The 27014-nt window shown below is 38.8% G+C and overlaps 1 long non-coding RNA gene across 1 annotated transcript in view; it reads left to right on the top strand.

The window, feature by feature from the left end:
* The window catches only part of LOC129630070 (uncharacterized), a 70640-nt gene that overhangs the window by 29352 nt on the left and 14274 nt on the right, over positions 1 to 27014 (top strand). Inside the window, exon 2 of the long non-coding RNA XR_008703492.1 lies at positions 25121 to 25194. This is a non-coding gene — a long non-coding RNA (uncharacterized LOC129630070). The remainder of the gene's footprint in view (positions 1 to 25120; positions 25195 to 27014) is intronic.

Raw genomic sequence — 27014 nt, forward strand, 5'->3', positions numbered from 1 at the left:
CCTGCTCAATCCAAATGAGGACGTATGAGGGAACGTATGGGAACGTATGAGGACTCTGGGCTGCCTGAACACTGTCTCTCTTCTGGGCCCTTGGTAACACTTTAATCTTTAGGGTTTCCCCATCCAAGACACATTGTTTACTTTAATGCTTTATTTGTCTTCTTTGTAACACTGCCACTACTGCTTCTTGAGATGCCTTCACATCATTTTGTTAAGTTAAAGGCTCTTTTCCCACTTAAAGTTAAGCTTGTGCTACCACTGAAAACAACCTTACACTGTCCCTTTTCTTTCAGCTCAATCTAAGATAGTTTAAATCAATGATGTATCCAAGTCCATTCAGGCTGCCGTAACAAAATACCATAGACTGGATAGTTTGTAAACAATAAATTTTATTTCTTATAGTTCTGAAGTCTGGAAATCCCAGATCAGGATGATCAGATAGGGTCCCTCTGCAGTGTAGCTGACTTCTCCTTGCATCCTCACAAGGTGGAAGGGGCTTGTGAGCTCTGTGGGGATGTCTGAAGAGCATTCATATCATTTATTCTCTTTCATTCATCACGAAGACCCCACCACCTAATACCATCATCTGAGGGGTTTGAATTTGAACATAAGAATTTTGTGGGGACACAAATATTAAGACCATAGCAACTCTGACTTAAAAAAATGCAGATGGAAACCCTTTCAGCTTCTCTTGTGAGGAGTACCAGCTGGAGTCGTCAGACTATTAAACTTACTGCTTTTCATCTGTTTCCTGGTAAAGGGCCATTTAGGCTTGAGGAACTGTATTTTAAATAGGTTCAGAGTACATCTTGTGCCCTCTGACATCTATGTTAACAAGGTCAAAATCAAACTAATAGCCAGGAAATGCTCATAATGGGGCTAAAAGTGACTTAACCTCTGACCTGATGCATTAATTGTTATTATCTGTGTCTTAGTCATAGTTTTATCTATTAACTATTTCCCAAGGAAAAGACCTGTTTTGAGTCAATAGAATGGTTAAACCCATACCACTGATGTCATTATTCCTTAATCATTGAGATTCTAATTTAATTTATGTACTACTTTAGCTCAGGAAATTAACTGAATCAATTTGTTTTAGACACATAATTGTAAAGTACAGATGTGTAGGAAGTCTTTTGAATTAAAAAGAACATTACCTGACTTCATCCCATTTGTGATACTTGGCATTTTATTAATATTGTAGATATGAAATCTGATTACCAAGACAGAAGTCACATTAAGTGGATGATATAAGCCTTTGATGAGGAGCACATCAGAGTAACCATGGACCCCATCTCTCCATGAGGGGGAGTGACTTGTCCTAGGCTGCCCACAGGTGGCATCTGGATGCCAGGCCATGAGGACAAGTCGCTGCTTAAAGCTCTTACCTACTTGCTGACAGTAGTTATTAGCTTACTGCAGGGACTTCTGTTCTGAAAACAGGCTTCCCTTGTACAGCATGCCCAGGGAATGCTGTAGTTTCAGGACTGGTTGTCAGGGGTGGGAGTAGGCGAGTCCCAGACATACATGACACTCTGCAGTTCATCATGCTTCTGTGAAGAGAACGCTGCATTGTAGGAGTGTGCGGCTTAAATATTTTGGTTGGGATAGCCCTTGGCGAGGTCTGAGAAGAAAATCATTTGAAAAGTATTCTTATTTTTTTTTTTTTTGTTTTTGTTTGGAAGGAATTTTTTTTTTATTTTATTTTATTTTTAAACTTTACATAACTGTATTAGTTTTGCCAAATATCAAAATGTATCGGGGAACACATGTATACCTGTGGCGGATACATTTTGAAAAGTATTCTTAAATACGAGTATGATCTTTCTTGTTCCTACAGTTCCTGCCCCACTCCCAATCATGGACTTTAGAATCGATCTGACTTGTAACTTGTTTTCTAGTTAAACCTATTAATAGCTGTGTGACATAGGGCTTAGAGCATTACAATTCTGAGCCCAGTTCACTTATTCAAAATGGAGCTCTGGTGTGTGTGTGTTAAATAAGATAACAAGTCTAAACTATGGCCTGAAACTCAGGAGGTACTCAATATATGCAGTCTCTTTCCACCTTTAATTAATCTCATTCTTAGCGATTGGCTCAGTTTGACCCTGCAAAACTGTTTGTAACATATTTGTTGTAAGCAGTGTGTTTTCTAGGATACTGACAATGCGAATAACAGGAGCTCTGAATCAAAGTACCATTTATACAAGATTAGAAAGGGACAGACTCAGAGCTGAGGGGAAATAGATTAATTTCAGCTTCAATTTCTATAACTTTATTGGTGTGACATAGTACAAATGGGCTGTCAAGGCTAACAAATTAAGTGTTTGTGTCTGGGGACAGATTTTAGATCGCATCTCTCTCTCTGTCTCATTAGCTTTCATCCCCTCCTCCACTCCTATATCTAATTCAGTACGGGTTGTAGATGTTTGGCTGCCATTTTTTTTTTTTTTTTTAATTTGCCATTTCTCTCTTTGGAGAAAAGTATTTCTCCTAAGTTTAAAGACTATGAAGTGAGGTACAGAGATGTGAAATATCTCAAAAGTGATGAAAATGACAAAGCATTGAATAAATTGATTTTTAAAGACAGTCTAAAGGAGCTCTGATTATTGAATCTCAGGATAAGAGTTTAAAGGTGATAGAAAATGTAACAAACCTGCAATAATTTATATACATATACCAGTAAATAGCTGTTTTCTATTTCTCTTCAAACGGAGAGGAAAGGGGCTTCTTTTCAAAACTAACAGTCATTTGGATGCAACTTTAAAATGCAGTTCTTGCCTATAATGGGTAGCAGATACTGGAATTCAGCTAACAAATTAGCTTGTGAAATTTCTTCCTCAAAAGAATTTTGTTAAAAATAAGATTCACAGCTTTTCTGATGTGAATGAAGAGTATCCTGCTCAGTGGCAAATGAGATGGCCTTTTTTTTTCCCTACGACCCATGGAGGAACCATCTAGGTACAACTGGATTCAAACTAGGCTCTTCTTTTAACTAGTTTAATTGTCTGTAGCTTATGTGAAATTTAATTTGACAAAAGGGTTAAGCTGGTAAAGAGTTTCAAACCTACTTATCAAATGGGAAGTAGAAGACTTTACTTATTGTTGGCTAAGGAAATGAAAACCGTGTACATAGTTATGATGCTATCTCTGTATCCTTTGATTTAGTGTTCATCACATTCCTATGAGGTAAGGATGATTTATTCCCATTTTCTTAAGAGAAGTAGATCACTCGTCCACATCGATTCCTGCTGACTCCAAATCTTGTGCTTGCTCCGTTGTCCCACATGGCCTCCACTCCCCTAAGCATCCATGACGGAGGCCCTGAAGGCAGGCTGGTTGCGACCCTTATCTTCCTGGAGGACACAGGGGACTACCTAAGATGGAGATCACGTTTGGAGGATGACTTTAGAATTCACCTTCTCTCACATTTCCTATTTATTTAGAAACAGTGTCTTGTGGGTCCCTAGTTAGAAAACACAGATCAGAGAATTTAGTTAAGTAGCATTTACACTGATTTTTTATATTAGTTTTACAATTTGGTAAACTCCAGTGGTTTATTCTTCATTGTTTGTGAGATTATAAATAGATTTAAGTATTAGTAAAGGGCTTCCCTGGTAGCTCAGTTGGTAAAGAACCTGCCTGCAATGCAGGAGACCCTGGGTTTGATTCCTGGGTCAGGAAAGATCCTCTGGAGAAGGGAACCACTACCCACTCCAGTATTCTGGCCTGGAGAATTCCATGGACTGTATAGTCCATGGAGTCACAGAGAGTTGGACATTTTAATTAGTATTAAAATGCAATCATTGCTATTTCTTAATCTGTCAAACCATGTCTTTTCAGATAGAGATTGTTGAATTATGGGAGCATTTCATTACTGGATTAAGCAACTTGAGAACACTTTCCAAGTGACAGTATTATTGGGAAAGTAAAGGAGGCAATGGAGAAGGCAATGGCAACCCACTCCAGTACTCTTGCCTGGAAAATCCCATGGGTGGAGGAGCCTGGTAGGCTGCAGTCCACTGGGGTCGCGAAGAGCTGGACATGACTTCACTTTCACTTTTTACTTTCACGCATTGGAGAAGGAAATGGCAACCCTCTCCAGTGTTCTTGCCTGGAGAATCCTGGGGACGGGGGAGCCTGGTGGGCTTCCGTCTATGGGGTCACACAGAGTCGGACACGACTATAGTGACTTAGCAGCAAGGGAGACAATGGGGAAAAATAAAAAAGAGAAACTAAGCAAAGAAAAACAACCAAGAGTGTAGCACGTAGCTCCTACACTGAGAAATCTTTCTGATTTCAGGCAATATTTTAGAAACAAAGCCTCCTCAATTTATGGCTTTAACCCCAGACTAATCTGTAGCTTTGCTTGTACTCTCTTCTTAATTTTAGAAAATACATGTTTCAAAAATGCACCAAAATTATTCTGTTGTATAGCAAAATCATTGCTATATATCAGGAAAACCTTCAGAATGAAATTAGTTCATCTCTGTTAAAATATTGTGTGCTTCATTTCCTTTATATACCATGAGGTGATCATTTGTTTATTTCTGGAATAATCATTTTCAAGGAAAGGTGGTACTTAAGGTAAAAATGAAATATGTGAAATTGGAAATTACCCACATGCCCAGTAACAATGGAATGGATCAATGTGTTATGCTTATACAGTGGAATACCACATGGCAAGTAGAATGGAGCTCTGTATTTATCTCCAACTAAAGGAGTGAATCTCACAATAGTATGACGAGCAAACAAAGCCAGACGCCAATGAGTCCACAGTGCATAACTGTGCATGCTCCACAGTTCCATTTTTACAAAGGTCAAAAAGTGGCAAAATTAATCGACACTGTGTACTGTTCCAAGTCAGCATACAAGTTTCCTTGGGAAGGAAATGGCAACTAGTAGGCACAAGAGGAGTGTCTGGACACTGCTAAGATTCTGATCTTTGGTTTGGGTGCTTAATATTATGGGTGTGCTGGGTTTGTGATAATCCACTGAGCTGGGCAGTCAGATTTTGCACATATTTCTATGTCTTTGGTTCTTCAATTTAGGTTCACTAATAGTCCAATCTAAATTAGGCTCCTCTGTCCATGGAATTTTCCAAGTAATAATACTGGAGTGGGTTGCCATTTCCTTCTCCAGATCTAAATAAAACAAGCCACTAAACACAGAACAAAATTACTGATGGGAAGTTTTGGTATCAATAAGTCTTTTGAAATTAGATTACCATGAAGATAAGAATTATTTTATTTTATTGATTTTTACAGTGCATTTATTTTCAAATTATGTCATCTTTAAAATTAAAATTTATATAATGATTGTGCTATCTTATTATAATTAGCAGTGATTTCTCTTAATTGTAAATGGTGTCTAGCTAATGATGTACTAGATCTGAAGAAATACAGTATTAAAAACAGTTACATGAAATAAGTAAATGCCAAAATGGCATATTGTTACTTATAGAGATGAATTCACTGCTTTTAATTTAAAAATACTACAGGAAAGCTTTATAGCATCTTATAACATTTTCACAAAATTTAATTGGAGGACTCAGTGTAATTAACCCCAAATACTTTTAAATCAGACAAAATTCTACCTGATTCTAAAATATATTCTGCTGCTGCTGCTAAGTCGCTTCAGTCGTGTCTGACTCTGTGCGACCCCATAGACAGCAGCCCACCAGGCTCCTCTGTCCCTGGGATTCTCCAGGCAAGAACACTGGAGTGGGTTGCCATTTCCTTCTACAGTGCGTGAAAGTGAAGTCGCTCAGTCTTTCTGACTCTTCTCGACCCCATGGACTGCAGCCTACCAGGCTCCTCCATCCATGGGATTTTCCAGGCAAGAATACTGGAGTGGGTTGCCATTGCCTTCTCCTAAATATATTCTAAAAGTACAGAATTAAACTAAATAGATGAGTAGTATCCAAAAAATAACCAAATACATATGAGAATGTAGTGCATATTGAAAATGGCATTTAAAATCAGGGTGGAAAGTTCAGGAAAAAGAAGGAAAGAGGGAAATGTGGCTAGCCCTTCAATCTGTCACTTTTAATCTGTGTTTCCAGGAATTATGGATGAGAAACAGGAGTTATCTGGGTTTTGGCTCATGACAGACAAGACTGTGGGTCTCCATGTCAAGGATAAGTACTTTTCTCCTTGGGAAGTACTTGTGTTTGCCTGAGAACCATATGAGATTCCTTTTCCTTCTGAGGTCTCAAATTAACTTCTGGAGAGGAAGTAGGCCAGCCTTCTATGAATGGATTAGTCCATCAACAGAGAAAAATCCCAGCACTGAAAAATGACTTAAACAAATTAAAAATACTGCCTAAATTCAGCTTACTATATGTATTTCACTTTACACCTTTCCCCCCAAAATTTTTAAAAAGATCCGCTAACTCCTGAGATTAACTGATGCTCTAAAACATAAAGGAATTGGGAGGTGGGGGGTGTAAAACTTGGACTTCTAACATATAATGGAAAGTAAAAGTGAAAGTAACTCAGTCGTGTCCGACTCTCTGTGACTCCACGGACTATACAGTCCATGGAATTCTCCTGGCCACAATACTGGAGTGGGTAACCTTTCCCTTCTCCACGGGATCTTCTCAATCCAGGGATCGAATCCAGGTCTTCCACATTGCAGGGAGATTTTTTTACCAGCTGAGCCACAGGGGCATATAATTAGTTAAAGGGAAATGATAGGGAATGTCTGTTTCCAGAAGAAACTATTTCTTATCAATGAAGTGTATGAAACTCAAAGGACACTGCACTGATGGCTGTCTTGTCAGTTAAAAAAAAAAAAAAAAAAAGTTAGGTCAGGAGAAAAAAACAAAAAATTTCAATTACATTTACAGCAGCAGCTGAAGGGGAACAAAATCAATGAAAGGAGCATACTTATTAGAGACCTGCAGTTGCCATAAAACTGAAACTAAATCACAGTGACAGTGTCTGAACTTCAGATAAATTGCTTTGAATTCCGAATGGGAGCCTGGAGAAATAATGGAAATGATATTGCGGTTGGTGGAAGAAAGGGTTAGAACTTTTTATAGCCATTGCTTCTCTGGATCTTGTAGATATTGTCAAAATCAAATACTGATTTGTTATCTTTTATTTTTATTTTTTTGTAGAGGGGATTCTGTTGTTTCTCGAGGAGATAATTCCACATTCTACATTCTCCTGGCATTGAAAGGCTGGAGAATTATGATGCTTACACAGTCAGAGTAGAAGCAGAGCTGGCTGGGAACCCAAAGCAAGGTGACCCCAGGGAGAAAGCTCTTTCTTCTGAAGAGAGGGCAGATTAAGAAAGGAGGGGATGTAGGACCAGCCAGTTCTGCCCTGCTCACTCAATAGACATACATCATTATGATCTAGAGTCTGCTCATAAGCTTCATCCTGTTTTGAAAGGCACGAGTCTTCCCCACTCCCAACTTTTGTGCTTCCTTGAGCTATGCCTTTCATCAGGCTCACCAGCTATGCTTCCTGGTGGGCTTTCAAGCTATGGTAAATGGTCCTGAAATGCTGCCTCTATATTTATTCAGCACAGACAACTTATCAGATTCGGAGGATGGCACCAAGGATTTTCTCACAACAAACAGTGCAACATAAAACTGCATACAAATCACTGAGCTCATATTACTATCTATAAATATTACACCCATGTAGAGAGAGTCTTTTCATACTGTTCATGGGGTTCTCTAGGCAGGAATACTAAAGTGGTTTGCCATTCCTTTCTCCAGTGGACCACATTCTGTCAGACCTCTCCACCATGATCCACCCGCCTTGGGTAGCCCCACGGGCATGGCTTAGTTTCACTGAGTTAGAGAAGGCTGTGGTCCTAGTGTGATTAGATTGATTAGTTGTCTGTGATTATGGTTTCAGTGTGTCTGCCCTCTGATGCCCTCTTGCAACACCTACCATCTTACTTGGGTTTCTCTTACCTTGGGCGTGGGGTATCTCTTCACGGCTGCTCCAGCAAAGCGTAGCCGCTGCTCCTTACCTTGGACAAGGGGTATCTCCTCACTGCCACCCTTCCTGACCTTCAACGTGGGATAGCTCCTCTAGGCCCTCCTGCACCCGTGCAGCCACCGCTCCTTGGATGTGGGGTAGCTCCTCTCAGCTGCAGCCCCTGACCTCGGGCGTGGGGTAGCTCCTCTCCCTGCCGCCCCTGACCTGGGACATGGGGTAGCTCCTCCCGGCCACCGCCCCTGGCCTTGGACGTAGGTGCCCAATGACGTGGGTTTGGGTGAACTCCGGGAGTTGGTGATGGACAGGGAGGCCTGGCATGCTGCAATTCATGGGGTCGCAAAGAGTCAGACATGACTGAGCGACTGAACTGAACTAAACTGAACTGAGAGAGAGTCTTCACAAAGAGCTTTTCTGATCTCAGGATCTTTCTTTCATAAGACCTCCTAGGCTCTTGGTCATTTTAAAGTTTCTCCTCATTGAGAAGTGAAAGTGAAAGTGTTAGTTGCTCAGTTGTGCCTGACTCTTTGTGACCCCATGGACTGTAGCCCGCCAGGCTCGTCTGCCCATGGAATTCTCCAGGCAAGGATACTGGAGTGGGTAGCCGTTCCCTTCTCCAGAGGATCTTTCTGACCCAGGGATTGAACTCAAGTCTCCTGCACTGCAGGCAGATTCTTTACTGCCTAAGCCACCCGGGAAGCCCTCTCCTCATTGAGGGTTCACCCAATTTACTGTTTTTAAGGGCAGGAAGATACAGAATAATAACTAGAAGAAGAAGTCAGAAGAGGAATTTTATTTATATTTTTCTAGATAGAAGAGACTGAAGCATGTTTACAGGTAAAGAAGAAAGAAGTTGAGGAACAAGAAAGAATGACAGTTAGTTACTGGGGCAGCATCTTTCGGGAAATATGAGTAGGCAAGGCATGAAACAGTGGAGGGGTTTGTGATGCAAGGGGAATAGCAACAGACACCAAGAGGAATGATGGATGCAGGGGAAAGAAGCAGGAGCTGAGTAAGTCCTCACAAGATAAGCCTGCTTTTTCTTAGCGAAGAAAGAGAAAAGGCCACTCGCCAAGGGTGGGGGATGAGGGGGTAGAATATTTGAGAAAGGGAAACATTTGATTTAAAAGACAAAGGGCTATTCACAAAGAGCTTATTAGTCCTGTTTAAAGATTGGGTGAGATAGAACATCATTCATTTCTAATTGCATCAATACATCCTATTGTAATTTTTTTTTTCTCGTAGTGGAGTTAAGTCAGAATGTACAAGAAGCTGAGGGGATGGTTTGATTCTCAGTCACAAAAGCTCTGGGACAAGTGATTTGATTGTGGGACCTGGGATAGTGCCTGAATCAACTAAGTTCTCCATATGCATTTGTTGATTGATTGAACTGAATGGATAAATAGGGTGAAATAGAAAACAAGAGAATTAGGGATAATCTTGAGTGATGAAACTTTTAGTATTGGGTACAGATAGGACAAGAAATAAAAGGAAATGGATGATAGACTGGGAGAAAATTTGTAATGGCATAGAGGTTTTCAATAACAAAAAATACTAAATATACTAAAAATAATTAAGGGAGGGATCTATAAGAATATCAGTTTGATGCTTAAGAATAGCATAATGGGTAATGGAATTGAAAACTTCACAGATAAATCACTTCAAGGTAATAGTATATTGTTTTATCTCTGAACTTATTTATATGTCTTGTCTCCTTCACTGACGTGTGGGTTCTTTGAAAATGGGACCTTTTATTTCTTGGTATTTTTCATAGCACCTAGCACACAGTCAATAAAGAATGAATAAATGAATAATAATACCTGCATAATATCGAGCCTCAGCTTCAGAGCTGACTTTCCATTCAACCACAAGTCATTCATTCCCTCAGCACCCCTGTACTTTAATTCTCTTGCCAGAAAAGCAAGTAAGTTACTTTTTTTTCCCCCATCCATGCATTCTGTGAGAAATAATTCAGTAGTAGTGGTAAATAACTCTAAGTTTCTGGTATTTTTGCTTTTATACCTCAGTATGTAAAACACCAATTCATTTCTTAAATATTTTTATCTAGATCAAAGTATTTCATATTTTTCTATTACTTTAAACATATACAGCTTCCTAGATGCCATTGGGAGAAGGCAATGGCAACCCACTTCTGTACTCTTGCCTGGAAAATCCCATGGATGGAGGAGCCTGGTAGGCTGCAGTCCATGGGGTCGCTAAGAGTCGGACACGACTGAGCGACTTCACTTTCACTTTTCACTTTCATGCATTGGAGAAGGAAATGGCAACCCACTCCAGTGTTCTTGCCTGGAGAATCCCAGGGACAGAGGAGCCTGGTGGGCTGCCATCTATGGGGTTGCACAAAGTTGGACATGACTGAAGTGACTTAGCAGCAGTAGCAGCAGCAGCAGATCCCATTGTGGAAAAAGACTACTGAAATTTGTCAGTTATTATTCATTAAATAAGAATTTATTGAGCACCTATTGTGCTAATGAGAGTGTAGAAAAGCACCTACTGCAGATGGACATTTATAAGTATTAGACATGATTTATGAACCAACACTAATAGATATAAAATAATGGTGAGCTATATGTGGTGATACATTATCACATCCTAAATCTCTTGGTGTGCTGCTTTGGTGCTGTGAGAATTTTAAGAAGCTGAGCTCAATGAAGACTTGCATATGCAGATGGGAATTCACTGAAGAGATGGGATTTGGTGGGGTTGAGGAATGGGTATTATCTGCAAAGATATGAAGGGCATTCAAAAGAGGTGAGCAACAAAGTTTTAATATTACTTTTTTTTTTTTTGCTTCTCTTACCAGTAAGGGTATATAGAAATCTTCAAATGCTACCTAGCCCAGTGATGCCCATCATTCATCACAGTGGGCTCTTGCAGCTATATGTGTAGTAGAGGCTCATGTGTCTGGTCTTAGTGGATTGGACCAAATTGGACCAAATATCTGAACCAAATTGAGTGGAATGAATTTGTTGTTAGACCCAAGAGACTTATGTTTGGTTATAGGAACAGAGGATAAGAAAATTTAGGCCTCAATGATTTCTCCTTCAGAGAGAAAAAAATGAGGTTTTGCAGAGAGCAGGATGATAAAAGACCTTGACATTTTTCAACGCATTCCTGTTTTGGAGTTGGTCCTTTGTTTCCAGTGTTCCCTTATTCTTTTGATGGTTGTGCAGTCTGTACTGATATCCACTGTGTCACCCTTGATATTACTAATTTGGGTCTTCTGTTTTTATTCTTATAAGGTATTACTGAATTTTGTTAATCTTTTCAAAGAACCACGTCTGTTTTATTGATTCCTCTCCCTATTATTTTCCTCCTAATTGCTTTCTATTTCATTAATTTCCACTTTAAGATATGACTCTTTGGGAGAGGGAAAGGGTGGGATGATTTGGGAGAATGGCATTGAAACATGTATAATAGCATGTATGAAACGAGTCACCAGTCTAGGTTCAATGCACGATACTGGATGCTTGGGGCCGGTGTACTGGGACGACCCAGAGGGATGGTATGGGGAGGGAGGAGGGAGGAGGGTTCAGGATGGGGAACACATGTATACCTGTGGTGGATTCATTTCAATGTTTGGCAAAACCAATACATACAATATTATAAAGTTTAAAAATAAAATAAAATAAAATAAATAAAATTAAATAAAATTAAAAAATAAAATTAAATTAAAAAATGTAAAAAAAAGATTTATTATTTCCTTCCATTTGCTTGCTTTGGGGTTATTTTTCTCTTCTTTTTCTAGGTTCTATTTAATGCTATAGATTTTCCTCTCAGCACTGCTTTACCTTTGTTCCACAAGTTTTGGTAGGCTGTATCTTCATGTATAAGATTTATAAGCTTAGCATTGTTCTCATAATTTTGAGTGACCTATGGAAACTTTACCTTTTTGTCATTTAAACTCCTCCATTTATAATTGTTTTAGATGATTCATCAATCTATATTTAGAACTACATATAAACATATATATCCAGGAGTGTAATTGCTGTGTCATATGGTAGTTCTTTTTTTAGCTTTTTGAGAACCCTCCATACTATTTTCCATAGTGTCTGCACCAGTTTACATTCCCACCAACAGTATACAAAGGTTCCCCGTTAGCCACATCCTCTCCAACATTTGTATCCGTGTTCTTTTTGATGAGAGTCATTCTGACAGATGTGAGGTGATATCTTACTATGGTTTTGATTTCCATTTCTGTGATTAATGATGTTGAGCATCTGTTCATGTGCCTGTTGGCCATTTTTATGTCTGATTTGGAAAAATGTCTCTTCGATTTTCTGCCCATTTTTAAATTGCATTGTTTGTTTGTTGGGTTGAACTTTTTATAAATTTGAATAGTTACAGTTTTATAATTGGAAGATGTTTTCTCTTATTCCATAGATTGTCTTTCACCCAATGACTTCCTTTGCTGTGCAAAAGATTTAAGTGTTAGGCCCCATTTCTTTTTCCTGTTTCCTTTGCCTTAGGAGACAGTTCTAAAAAATATTGCTATGATTGATGTCAAAGAGTGTTCCACCTCTGTTTTATTCTAGGATTTTTATGGTTTCTGGTCTTACTGTTAGGTTGTTAATCCATTTTGAGTTTATTTTTATATATGGTGTGAGTGAATGTGTGATTTGATTCTTCTACATGTAGCTGTCCAGCTTGCCCAGCACCATTTACTGGAGAGACTGTCTTTTCTTCACTGCATAGTCTTGTGTCCTTTATAGATTGACCATAAGCCTGTGGGTTTGTTTTTGGATTCTGTATTCTGTTCCATTGATCTATGAGTTTGTTTTGTGCCAGTAACATATGATTTTGATTACTGTAGCTTTGTAGTGTAGTCTGAAGTCAGGGAATATTATAACCTCAAGTTCTTTCTCAAGATTACTTTTGGTATTTGTGTCTTTTGTGTTTCCCACACAAATTTTACAATTATTTGTTCTAGTTATGTGAAAAGTATCTGGGTATTTTGATAGGAATTATATTAAATCTGTAGATGACCTTGGGTAGTATTGTCACTTTAACAATATTAATTCTTGCAGTACATAGTATAGTTTGCTATTTATAGCAATAATAGTATGGCTTGCTATTTCTTTGCTATTTCTTGCTATTTTTTTGTGTCATCTCCAGTTTCTTTTGTCAATGTCTTAAAGTTTTCTGAGTATAGATTTTCACCCTTTAGTTAGGTTTATTCCTAGATACTTTATTCTGTTTGATATAGTTATAAATTGGATTGTTTCCTTAATTCCTCTTTCAGATAGTTCATTGCTAGTGTATGGAAATGAGATAGATCTCTGTATGTTAATATTGTTTCCTAAAACTTTACTGAGTTCATTGATGAGCAATAGTAGTTTTTCTGTGGCATCTTGCTAACTTTTATAGTGTCATGTCATATCCCAACAGTGACAGTTTTATTTCTTTCTCTCCAGTTTAGATTCCTTTTATATCTTGTCTGATTGCTGTGGCTAGGAATTCCAAAACCATGTTGAAAAAAAAAGTGGCAAGAGAGGCGGTCCTTGTCTTGTCCCTGATCTTAGAGGAAATGTTTGAAGCTTTTCACCATTGAGGATGATGTTGGCTCTAGGTTTGTCTTGGCCTTTGTTTTATATTGAATCATGTTTTCTCTACACCTACTTTATTAGAGTTTTTATTATAAATGGGTGATGAACTTTCTCAAAAGCTGTTTCTGCATCTGTCAAGACAATTGTCGTTTCTATTTTTTATTAATGTGGTGTTCCACAATGTTTGATTTGTAAATAATGAACCATCCCTGTTTCCCTGAATTACATACCATATGATTATGGAGTATCATTCTTTTAATATGAATTCCATTTGCTGTTATTTTATTTGGAAATTTTGCATCTATGTTCATTGGCCTGTAATCTCCTTATTTGTGATTTCTTTTTTTTTTTTTTTTTGTATGTGAGCAATGTTGGCCTCATAGAATAAATTCGGAAGTGTTCCTTCCTCTGCAATTTTTTTGAATAGTTTGAGAAGGCTAGGTCTTAAATCATCTCTACATGTTTAGTAGAATTGTGTGAAGCCCTCTGGTCCCCACATTTTGTTGTTGGATATTTTTAAGTTATTGATTTAGTTTCATTACTAGTAATTGGTCTGTTTATATTTTTTGTTTCTTCTTGATTCAGTCTTGGGAAATTATGCAGTTGCAGTTATTCTCCTGTTTGTGGTTCACACACTTGGGAGTATGGGGCTTGACTCTATTATGACTCTGCCCTCCCATTGTCTCATGTGTTTAGTTCATATCTTCTTCTTCATATCTTTAGTTGCAGATCTTTTCTGGTAGGTGGTTGTTCTATAAATAGTTGTAATTTTGTTGTGCCCCTGAAAGGAGGTGAGCTCAGGGTCTTTCTACTCCACCACATTTGTTGATCTTTCCATTTAAAAATGTCTCATTTTCCCCTTTATTCCTGAAGAATGTTTTTGCTGGGTAAATATTCAAGATGATCCTTCAGCACTAGAGTAATATTGTGCCACTGCCTTTTGACATCTAAAATTTTTAATGAGAAAGTTATTGTCATTCAAATAGATTTTTTTCTTATAGCTAAGGTGTCATTGTCTCTTCCTGCTTTTAAAATGTTTTCTTTTTAATTTTCCCAAGTTTTCTTACGATGTGTCATGGAATGGGTTTCCTTGCATTATCCTATCCTTCACTAAGTTTACTGAATCTGTAGGTTTATGTCTCCTGCTAAATTTGAGGAGTTTTCAGGAAATTAGTTTTTTGCTGATACTTTCTATTTCTTTGAGCCTTGCTGCTTTCATGGGCACAACAAAATAGCAACTATTTGTAGAACAACCATCTACCAGGAAAGATATTCTGCAACTAAAGATATGAAGAAGGAACTATAACCACATTAATTGTGTAATGATAATTGCTCTTTGAAGTTTTTTTTTTTTCTCTCTCATGACAATTTTAACATCTTTGTCAGATAATTCCAACATCTTGTCTGCTCAGTGTTGGCAATCTGTTGATTATCTTTTAATGTTAAATCTGTGATCTTCCTGATTCTTGGTACAAGGAAAGATTTTTGGTTGAAAGTTGCACACTTTAGCGGTATGCATACCTTAGTTTATCAAACTCTTCTTTTTTAACTGGCTTCCTTTCTCACTATACCTGAGATGATGTATGTTTGTTGATGATGTATGATGTATGATATTCTTTTCAAGTATGGAATAATGTCCAGTAGCACTCTGTTGACAATCAAGGATTGGAGAGGGGATGCTCCTCATTATTGCCAGATTGGGGTGGAAGTCTAGAATCCACATATGATCTCCACTGACAATAGCACTCTTGGGGAAGGACTAGTTCTCTTCCATTGGTGATGAAAGTTCCAGCTACTTCCTCGTTTTCCTCATTTATCACAATCCATCAGGCCATTGTGATGCCTCATTATAACCTGCACATGATGGAAGTCTAAGCATTTCACTCAGCCTTGGCTGGCATGCATGATGTTGTACCACAGCTCTTTCTGTGCTACTTGGCTGGATAATAGTGGCTATTGTCTAAATTTTTCTAACTTGCTAAGCTATCTTTTTCCTAATTGTTTGCCTAGAGAAGGCAGACTTTTGCTTGTCTGTGCTTTGTGGCATTTCTGGTTTAATGGCTTCTTCAGCTCCTAGCTTGGTATATGCTAAGTCGCTTCGGTCATGTCTGACTCTTTGTGACCCTATGGGCTGTGGCCCACCAGGCTCCTCTGTCCATGGGGATTCTACAGGCAAGCATACTGGAGTAGGTTGCCATTTCCTCCTCCAGGAAAGCTTCCCAATCCAGGGATTGAACCCATGTCTCCTGTGGCTCCTGCATTGCAGGCAGATTCTTTACTGCGGAGCCACTGGGGAAGCCTAGCCTGGTATATATGGGGCAAAAATAGAAAAAAACAAACTGGGGAACACACCATTGTGTTGATTTCTGGGCCCTGAGATACATAAACTGTCTACCTTATTTTCTCCAGTTTCAGACTCTTCTTATATTTGTGTTATATACAATGTGCAGGATTTTTAGTTATATTTAGCAATAAAAATATAGAAAAAGTATGTCTGCAACATCTTTCTCCTTTAATATATTTTTATTGAAAGGTTTTTTTTTTTGCTATTTTAAATCTCTGTTTATGCCTTGTTAATAATGCCCTGAATTTATGCTGCAGTCAATATGAAAAATGTCATTGATGCTGATGCTATTGTTAAGTTATTTCTGAGGATAAAGACGTTTTATTACCTTGCCGAATGGAAATAGAGATAATTGGTTTGTGGTCTCCTAATGTGAATCTGTGTGAGTCAGATAGCACATGAGAGGATATATGAAGTAGTGTTTGTTATCAGCCTAATGAAAAACTAGGGGAAATGGCATGCTCCTGCTAAAAGACTGTCATTGCTTGAATTTAGCTTTGACACATTTAGGAATCACTCATTTAGAATGACATGCTTGTGGGTTCCTTGCTCACAGGTAACTGTTGATTTAGGCCATGTCTCTGGACCCTACTTGGAGGGTGTAAATATTGTTCTAACACATCCTTCTTTATGTCTCTGAGAACATCCTTCATGATGTTGCTACTTTTATGTATTTCTAAAACTTGAAGACAATTTCCAGTTTTTTCTTCACTTTATTTTACACGTCTCCTGTACTCCCAGTTAGATTTCATCTAAAGCAAGGAAGAGTAAATATGCATATATTTTTCTTTTAATAGTCAAGTTGCAATGAACTCTTTCAAACTTATTTGCAAGTTTACTTCCCTGGGCTATATTCCCAAAGAAAGTTTACTTGAATTTACATAAGACCATAATGTTTGTCTTAAAAGATCTCAAGATTTCCTAGAATTGCTAGGAACACATTCACTGAATTTCCCCAAGAGGAACTAACTCTAGGCAAAGCTCCTAAACTCAGAGACTCAAATCTTTCCTGTTAGCTCATTTTCTCTGGAGGAAGCTTTCCAATTTATTTTCCATCTGGAGGACTTTGCTGAGATAGAGTTCATAGCAGTGCGTCCTCATGGCATATATCAGTGTCCTGGCATATAACCTGCCTGTGGATAGATTTCATCAGAACTAATGCGAAGATGAATGTGTTTACCTCTGAAAACAGAGCTGCTCCTCACTAAAATTTGCTCTTTCATTTAGACATAAGTCAAAGGGCAAATTTAATTTATACCATGGACAGATTGAGAGTAACCAAGATGCAAATTTAGTAATTATGATTTCTGTAATTTAAAAAAACAAATCACAAAGTAATCCCAGGCTTATGCTAGAATGAACAACTTCTATATATTGCAGTTTATTGGCTGTATCTCAGGCATAAATGGATTTACTAGTTGTGTCAAAAGCTCCATATTGAAAAGTGGTAAATTTTTCTTGGGTTTTGTGCATTTTGTGCACCTGTATAATGTCCCACACAACTAACGACATGCTCTGTGTACTGTGATAAGATTTATTGACTTAGGATCAGAAAATTATCAGGAGGAATGAGATAGCTCAAAGTCTGAGTGGTTGTTCATCCCAGAATGGTTCCTGGCCAGCAGGTTGGATATGCCATGAAAAGCCCTCCACTATGGAAGCCCCCCAACTTCCATAGGTTTAGACTAGTCCAAGTGGGTATGGATGAAATAGTTACTAAGTAAAAGTAGCTGCAGTAGGTTATCTCCAGACCACAAGAAAACCTTGAGAGACCTTCAGAGCTTAGCTTGGAATTTTTGTATCAAGGTCACTAACATCAACCAGAGACCTTGCTGTATTTCTCTAGCCATGGAGTACACCTGGGCCAGGCTTCAAGGAAAGAGGACAAAAAGGTCTTTTCAGTTTACTTCCAAGACAAAAGCCTTTGTGTCTTACTGGATTAAAATCATAATTCACTCTTTGGACTTGGAGATTCTTAGGCTTCTGGCAGATTGGTCTCATCCTCTCTTTCCCAACATGTGAAGGTGCTCTCAGAGCATCTTTCTCCAAGTACCAGGTCAATGCTCCATTAATCTCTGTTCCTGAGTGCTCTCCTCAGATGTAAGTGTGCTTTATACAATGCATTTTAGTTAGTTTTTCTTTTAAAGAAGAACCCTATGTGTGATGACTACCTATTAGGCATTAGTAAGTGCTTAACAAAGGTTCGTCTAGTCAAGGCTATGGTTTTTCCTGTGGTCATGTATGGATGTGAGAGTTGGACCATGAAGAAGGCTGAGCACCGAAGAATTGATGCTTTTGAACTGTGGTGTTGGGGAAGACTCTTGAGAGTCCCTTGGACTGCAAGGAGATCCAACCAGTCCATTCTGAAGGAGATCAGCCCTGGGATTTCTTTGGAAGGAATGATGCTAAAGCTGAAACTCCAGTACTTTGGCCACCTCATGTGAAGAGTTGACTCATTGGAAAAGACTCTGATGCTGGGAGGGGTTGGGGGTGGGAGGAGAAGGGGACGACAGAAGTGAGATGGCTGGATGGTATCACTGACTCGATGGATGTGAGTCTGAGTGAACTCCGGGAGTTGGTGATGGACAGGGAGGCCTGGCATGCTGCGATTCATGGGGTCACAAAGAGTCGGACACGACTGAGCGACTGATCTGATCTGATCTCTGAAGTGCTTAACATGAATTAACTGCTTCAAGTCTCATAATGCTAAGATGGAGGTATTCATTAACTTTGTTTAGACATGAAGAATTGTGATGCAAAGAGGTTAAATACTTGCCCAAAGTCAGATAGCAAGTACTAGTGATGTGTCCTTCTGTCATAGACATACACAAAGGTGGAGCTGATACATAAACAAGAACCTTGGAGATTAAAAAGTGCTATGAAGGGAATAAAACAAAGTGATATCATAGCATCTCTAGAAGGAGTGCTAGTTTACTCCAGGTGGTCAGGAGAAGTCTCATGAAGAGGTGGCACAGAATCTGAGAATTGGTCGATTAAAAGGAACCAGTTCAGAGAGGGTTGGGGGCTGAATCTTATAGGAAGGAGAGAAAGTTGGGGGCTTAAGAAGGAAATGAAGCTAGTGTGTTTGAGAAAGACAAAGGAGACCAGACATGGGGAGGGATGAGACAACTATAAGGGATGAGGTGGGGGAGTGTCGGACTTAAGGGGTTGGTATTTTAGTTGTAAACAACAACCACTCAACTCTATATGACACTTTCTATCTGCCAAACCCTGTAGAGCCAACTTTATATATATATCATTTCATCTTCTTAGCTGTTGAATGAGGTAGTACCATTACTAGTCTCATTTTACAGATGAGAAAACCAAAGCACAGAGGGTAAAGAGTAGTTGGGAATGCAATGGGAAACAATTAAAGGAATTGGAGCAGAGTAGTAACAATCTGATGTTAAAAATAGCACTGTGGCTTCTGTGTGGAAAATAGTTTAGGGCCTCTAGGTGAAACCAACTAGAACATCCTGGCAAGAGAGGATGGTAGACTATTCTAGGGTGTTATTAATAAAAAGAGAAATTGAACAAAAGGGTTTGGCATATTTTGTACCTGATACTGGAGTGGACACAGGTGAGATTAAATGGGAAATCAAGTCTGACTTCTGGGTTTGTTTGAACAACTGGTGGATGGGAAGGTCATATATGACAGAAAATGATAGGGAAGACAAGGGGAGCATGCTAGGACAAAATGATTTGGCCATATTAAGATAGTGACACTTTTTAGACATCCAGAGAGAATATTAACAGAAAGATGGATCTGTGAAGTTTGGAACTCATAGGAGATGTAATAATGTGCACACACCAGTCAAAACCTTTGGTGAAGCTGTGTTTCCATCAATAATTCTGGGGTCAAAGTTTTTGTGGTAGAAGCCTGAATGGGGAGTTCCTGCTCTTTATTTAAGGACTAGTTAGGGATTCACCTGTTTCTTCTAATGAAAAAAATTGTGTTCCTACTGAAATGTTATTTCCTAGTGTCAGGAGGAGAAGACTTTTTTTTTTTTTTAGTATTTTTTCTTCTGGATACATTCAGCCACAGGATCTCACATTCTAGGATTTCATCGCTCCTGACATCAGTCAGCACAGTTTTACAGAAGTTCAAGGAGAATGTTGTTTAAAAGCATGTTCAGCTTAGCCTGCCTGTGAGAACAGGAAGGGTGCAAGGTGAGTATGAACTTCTGAAAGGTGACAGCTGCCCAAACACAAGTGGTGTTTTCAAAGAGAGTTCAAACTGAGCATATTTAAAATGGACATTGCTAAGTTAGGGATTTTCTTTGTTCGCTGACATGAATAGGGCAATGATTATTTTCATGAAGTCCTAGCTTGTAGCTTGTTTATTTATGCCTAGCTTGTATTTGATTCAACATTACTAACTCAGTTTTTCACCAGTGAACTGAGAAATAAAACAGAAGCTACAAATAAAAAGTCTCAAGTTTAAGAATCTGTAAATGCAGGTTGATCTATGTTTATTAGCTACGTAAGAATTATTGGCATATTTTGGAGGTTGAGAGATGCAATTAAGATATTCTTATGATAATTTATAATACTCAATTGTTCATTAACATTTTCCTCTTTAAATAATGGGCTCGATAGCTCTTTTCCAAAAATTGTCAACGATTTTCTGTGTCCTATGCTTTGCAGTTATGCCTTAATAAAGGGAACTTGACAAACAAAATCATCTGGGTTGGGTAGGATATTTGTCAATATTGGATTTATGGGGGACGGTGTCTGCCCCAGTCATGCTACTGTTCTTAAGTCTTGGCACCCAGTCCATCAATCTGCCTATAAAAGGACAACCCTATTTCTAAAGTGACAGATTCTATTTGTAGTTGTGCAGGCAGTTAGTAAAGCTACCTATGAAATACACCGGAGAGGAAGAGGTGAGAGATTGGGGTATAAATTTGTTAAGATCGTCAGAAGAGCTCAGTTTTCTAAATAGAGCTAGATATTATCCCACCTCTCAGAACAGTAAAAACATTTCCAGGAGACAATCCTTTAGATTCTCCCTCCCCTTCCCCACCCTCCCTAGCCTACATAAGCCCACAGCAACTTGGCAGCAGATTGACTCCTATTACCATTGACAAGAGAAAAACATTCAGGGAGCAATGGGTCTGTGGTATTTCCACCATATTGTGGACTATAGTATGGTTGATGGCTTTGCATCTGTTTCTGTTGTGTTAAGACTCATGTTTTTCTCTCCCCGTAATCCTTCTTGGCACAAGACCCCTTTCCACCTCTTCAGTGGGGCCGCAGTCCACAGGAAGATTGGATAATACAAGGAAATTTAGCTAGAAAGAAGAAAAAATAATCTAATATGCTAAAATATACCAGAGTCTTACTGGAAGTGATAGACAGTATTAGCCAGAGAAAGATGAGTTTCTGTAGTCGCTCTTTCATTTTGAGGTTAGGTCTGACAGGATCATTTTTCTTCATTTCTTCCACATATAGGTGAGACCTGAAAAGTGGACCATCCTCACCTAAGGAAGGCACATGAGCGTTTTAGTAATCCTAACCCTGTCATGCCTATCAGACCCCACTCCCAAAGCCACAATAAATCACAAGAAACAAGCAAGGAAACCCTGTTTGTTATTAAAATTCTTTCATCAGTTCAGTTCAGTTCAGTCGCTCAGTTGTGTCCGACTCGTTGCAACCCCATGAATCGCAGCATGCCAGGCCTCCCTGTCCATCACCAACTCCTGGAGTTCACTCAGACTCACATCCATCGAGTCAGTGATACCATCCAGCCATCTCATCCTCTGCCGTCCCCTTCTCCTCCTGCCCCCAATCCCTCCCAGCATCAGAGTCTTTTCCAATGAGTCAGCTCTTCACATGAGGTGGCCAAAGTACTGGAGTTTCAGCTTTAGCATCATTCCTTCCAAAGAAATCCCAGGGCTGATCTCCTTCAGAATGGACTGGTTGGATCTCCTTGCAGTCCAAGGGACTCTCAAGAGTCTTCCCCAACACCACAGTTCAAAAGCATCAATTCTTCGGCGCTCAGCCTTCTTCACGGTCCAACTCTCACATCCATACATGACCACAGGAAAAACCATAGCCTTGACTAGACGGACCTTTGTTGGCAAAGTAATGTCTCTGCTTTTCAATACGCTCTCTAGGTTGGTCATAACTTTCCTTCCAAGGAGTAAGCATCTTTTAATTTCATGGCTGCAGTCATCATCTGCAGTGATTTTGGAGCCCCCAAAAATGAAGTCTGACACTGTTTCCACTGTTTCCCCAAATATCTCCCATGAAGTGATGGGACCAGATGGCATGATCTTCATTTTCTGAATGTACAGTTTTAAGCCAACTTTTTCACCCTCTTCTTTCACCTTCATCAAGAGGCTTTTTAGTTCCTCTTCATAAATGAAGCTTAATGTGTCTACTAGACTCCACCTCCCATCTCACTATCACTTAACAGATTATTGCTTCTAAATAACATCTGTCTAGAGATTCTGGAATAGCCCCAACTCCTACCTGTTCCATTGGGCAAAAACCCTGCCTTAATGGCAAATGAGGGCAGCAGCCATGGGGAAAAAGGGCTGAGACCACCTGGGCAGTGAAAGTCTGAGGTACCATATAGGAGCACATAGGTGGAGACTGAGGTCAGAGAGTAGTTTTTCTTTAAGGTCTGCAGAGGTAGGCTCTGAATAAACTGAGGAATGACTGGGGAGAAAAATAAAAGAACTATTTTGCACATTTATCAAAACTTTGTTTATGCTTGGTTATTTAATTGTGATTGCTTATAAATAATGGTGGAGAAGGAAATGGCAACCCACTCCTGTATTCTTGCCTGGGAAGTTTCATGGACAGAAGAACGTGGCAGGCTACAATCCATGGGGTTGCAAGGAGTCAGACACAGCTAAGCACACTAGCGCAACACACAAGTAACAGACTGACCCAGTCCACTCTTCCAAACAGTAAAGGCATGGCCACGGGGGTCGCATCATCTTAGGTATTGAAATGGTAAACAATGGTTGCTAAAGCTGGCAAAGACGACTCGTGTTTGTCACTCACTTGAAGCGAGGGAAAAATGACTTTTTACTTCTGAGATCTTGAATTGGTCAGTGAGTTGATTTGGTGGACTTCCGTTTTTTTCAAATATAAATTAGGGGCATGGGATCAGATAACACCTCAAGTCCCTCCACGTCCTCCAAATTTTCTGCGCTTGGATTTGTGTTCTGGCTAGAATATACCTGCCATAGGGTATACTTGCCACTTGTTAGTTGAGTGATGTATAGTGATTATTTACACCTAAAACTTGGTTTTCCTAAGGAGTATAATTGAGATACTAATAGCTTCCTTTCACAGTGAAATGAAATGACATGGCGGTGGTACAGCACCAATATCATGGAGGTACTCACGTGATGGTTACTGTGTGTATTGGTCTATGACCACCATACATTTAAACTTGGTGGGTTTTCATAAAGTAAAATAATACCAAGATTTTCTCTGAAGTTATATGATTTCTCTGCTTCTCCTCAGTCACCGTCGATATGAATGATGCAATATTTTGTAGAATATTTGATTTTAAAAGTATTCCTTAGAATTTTTTGTTTTGTTTTGTTTTCTGGGCACTATAGTTCTTTATTTGGTGACTTGAATTTGAGGCTACAACTTTAAGTGTGTTGAAAGATTAAACTAAATGGGTGACAAGTAAAGAAGTAGTCATGGAAATAAAGTGGTTTATCCTTTATTTAAGTAAATAAACATTTTTACTCACAGATATTAGAGTTACTGTGCTTTAACATGAGTTTGGGTGAACTCCAGGAGTTGGTGATGAACAGGGAGGCCTGGCGTGCTGCACATCATGGGGTCGCAAAGAGTCGGACATGACTGAGCGACTGAACTGAACTGAAGGGACTACATTTATGTTCATTTGGGGGGCATATTAGGTTCTGATATGAGCCAGTCTCCCATACTCCTGAGCTCACAAAGAATCTTTTGTTAAATGAACAAAGTACAGTCACAAATGGATATAGAAGAAATGGGGGGAAAGTAGACATCGACTAGTGTAGAAAGGAGTCCAAAACAAGGCAACATTGACACTAGGCAAATGGCAACTTGGATAGCCCGGTGTTTGTTGGAATTACCTTTAAAATTTCAATAATAGCTCTATCAGGAACTATTTGAAATATGTCTTTTAATGTAAAACTATTTTACTAATTAGATAGTTATGATAGAGCCATAGTTGACTCTTCATATTTCTCAGAAACCAGTATCTAAAATGCAAAACATTTCAGAAGACTTAAAGGCCCCCATCCCCGTAAAGTTTTTGTTTCACTGTCATGATGACCTAAACTTTGTTTGAATTGGTTATAATATTTAAAACTTTAGATATTTCAAACAAAATACAACTTTCTGTTTTATTTGCTTAAAAATTTTAATTTAGTATATATTTTTAAAAATTATGTAATTTTTTTATATTGGAGTATACCTGGTTTGCAGTGTGTTATTTTCAGGTGTACAGCAATGCGATTCAGTTACACACATTAATATATGCATTCTTTCACAGATTCTTTTCTCAAATAGATTATTACAGAATATTAATGGAGTTCCCTGTGCTATACATTGGGTTCTTGATTATTATCTGTTTTATATATAATAGTGTGTATATGTTCATCCTAATCTCCTAATTTATTCCCCACCCCCCCATCTTTCCTTTTTGGTAACTATATGTTTGTTTTCTACGTGAGTCAGTTCTGTCTTCTCTTTATAGAACATTCTTACAGAGCTAGAGCCATGCCATGACTGCCTCTGTGCACAGGGCTTATAGTCTGAGGAGTGAGTGAGTGAAGTTGCTCAGTCGTTTCTGACTCTTTGCGACCCCATGGACTGTAGCCTACCATGCTCCTACATCCATGGGATTTTCCAGGCAATGTACTGGAGTGTGTTGCTATTTCCTTCTCCAGAGGATCTTCCCAAACCAGGGATCGAACCTGGGTATCCTGCATTGTAGGCAGATGCTTTACTGTCTGAGCCACCAGGGAAGTCAGTCTGAGGGGATGGCTATGATTCCCACCACTCCCTAGTGATTTTCCCTAGCTGAGGTCAAGGGCCATTTATCTCCTTTAGTGGCTCTTGCTCTTCTGTGTTTCTTACAACTGAATCATGGCATTTTATTTATCTTTATGACTTGCTTAATCCCTGTGGTCCTCTGTGTGTGCATCGTGAGCAAAATGGCATATCCATTTTTTAGTATGTTTTTATGCTTACCTTGCCTGTGTCTTTTCATTTAAATGTTATTGCAGGTAAAGGGTGCTTTTCAGTGATGCATACATTTTAAAGAAGGAAAGATTGGCCTTGGCAGAAAACTAGTAAAGAGGTAAGTGTGGGTGAACATAATTTGAGCATTACCAGTGCTCTTCTCTAGACCATTCCTAATATATACACAGTTTCATCAAGACATGTTGAAGGGGCTCAAACTCCAGCATGCTTTTTATGAGATTTTCCATATTGATGCAAAGATCCTGGAACAATAATTTTATTTGTTAGCATGCTTACACATCTGTCTTCCTAGCTGAGATGAGTAAAGTATACAGGAAACACATTACAGATAGCAAACCAGAGAAAGACCGGGGCTTCCCAAATCGTGCAGTGGTAAAGAATCCACCTCCCTGTGCAGGAGACACAAGATATGTGGGTTCAGTCCTGAGTTGGGAAGATCCTCTGGATTAGGAAGTGGCAACCCAGTCCAGTGTTCTTGCCTGGCAAATTCCATGGACAGAGGAGCCTGGGGGGCTACAGTCCATGGGGTTGCAAAGAGTCGGACATGACTGAGTACCCCCACACACAAAAACTGAAGCGCAGTGTGAATGGAAGTTTCAGTGCATCAGCTGATCAATTCATAGGTGTTTACCCAGGGGCTCTTCTGTATAAGTCCTGTTAGTTACACACTCACTGGTATAATCAGAAAGGTGGTGTTTTATCTTTGAATTATAAGAAAAAGGGTTAATAAAAGTAGTTTTTTAACCAGAAATTCTGAATGACCTAATGACAAAAGTAGTGATTTTCATAGGACAGTTTTACTTCTAACATCAGAATTAGTTTTTATTCTATAGTTTTAGACTTGCCACAGTACTTTAACTTCAACGAAGGTATAGTCTCATGCTTCAGAAAACAAGTTCTGTTAGTTTTATAGTCAAGGGGAGTTCTCTCTTCAATTTTCTACTTTACCAGTGAAGAAACCAAACTGGGCTTCTATGGAAAGCAATTCATTGTTTTAGTCAGTTATGGCACAAATGGGTATGAGCAGAGAATTTCTGCTTCTGAGACAAAAGCAACACTATAATAAAACCTATCCTAAGTGTTACCTGTATCAGACAGCAACTTTCTTGCTTTCTATTATTCCATATTGCCCTGTTTGTTCTTTGAAATGTCATCAATGACTCTTATAGGGGAACTAATCTACTTTAACTAGTCTCTTAGGTAGTCACTTTAATCTTGGGTTCATGTTACTCCTTTTTTCACTCTTCATTTTACCTCTGAATTTATAGTTATCAGATTTATCAAAGTGACCCAGAGGTCTGGTCATTACATGTAGAATCAATGGAAATGGTGCTGAGTCTGTCATCTGCCATGTCTCTAGAAAAACGAATTTCTCTTCCATCTCTAACCCAGAGGGATGGTATGGGGAGGGAGGAGGGAGGAGGGTTCAGGATGGGGAACACATGTATACCTGTGGCAGATTCATTTTGATATATGGCAAAACCAATACAATATTGTAAAGTTAGATAAAATAAAATAAAAAAAAAGAAAAAAATAAACTCAACTATCCCTTGTTTTAAAAAAAAATAATAATTTAGCTTTGAATATTAAATATTAAAATTTATTTGGCTAAAGACAAAATTAAGGATAGAGTAATTTGTTCTTGGGAGCTGAAGACTTTCATATATAGAAATATCTTCTAGTAATGAATTTCTTTAACTATCTTAAAAACAGAAAACAAGCATGCATAGAGACCTAGGCAAAGACTTGTTTAAGCAAAATAGTGAATGAAGATCATGGCATCTGGTCCCATCACTTCATGGGAAGTAGATGGGGAAACAGTGGAAACAGTGTCAGACTTTATTTTTTGGGGCTCCAAAATCACTGCAGATGGTGACTGCAGCCATGAAATTAAAAGACGCTTACTCCTTGGAAGGA

This window comes from Bubalus kerabau, chromosome 1 (assembly GCF_029407905.1).
Source record: "Bubalus kerabau isolate K-KA32 ecotype Philippines breed swamp buffalo chromosome 1, PCC_UOA_SB_1v2, whole genome shotgun sequence".
Taxonomy (NCBI): domain Eukaryota; kingdom Metazoa; phylum Chordata; class Mammalia; order Artiodactyla; family Bovidae; genus Bubalus; species Bubalus kerabau.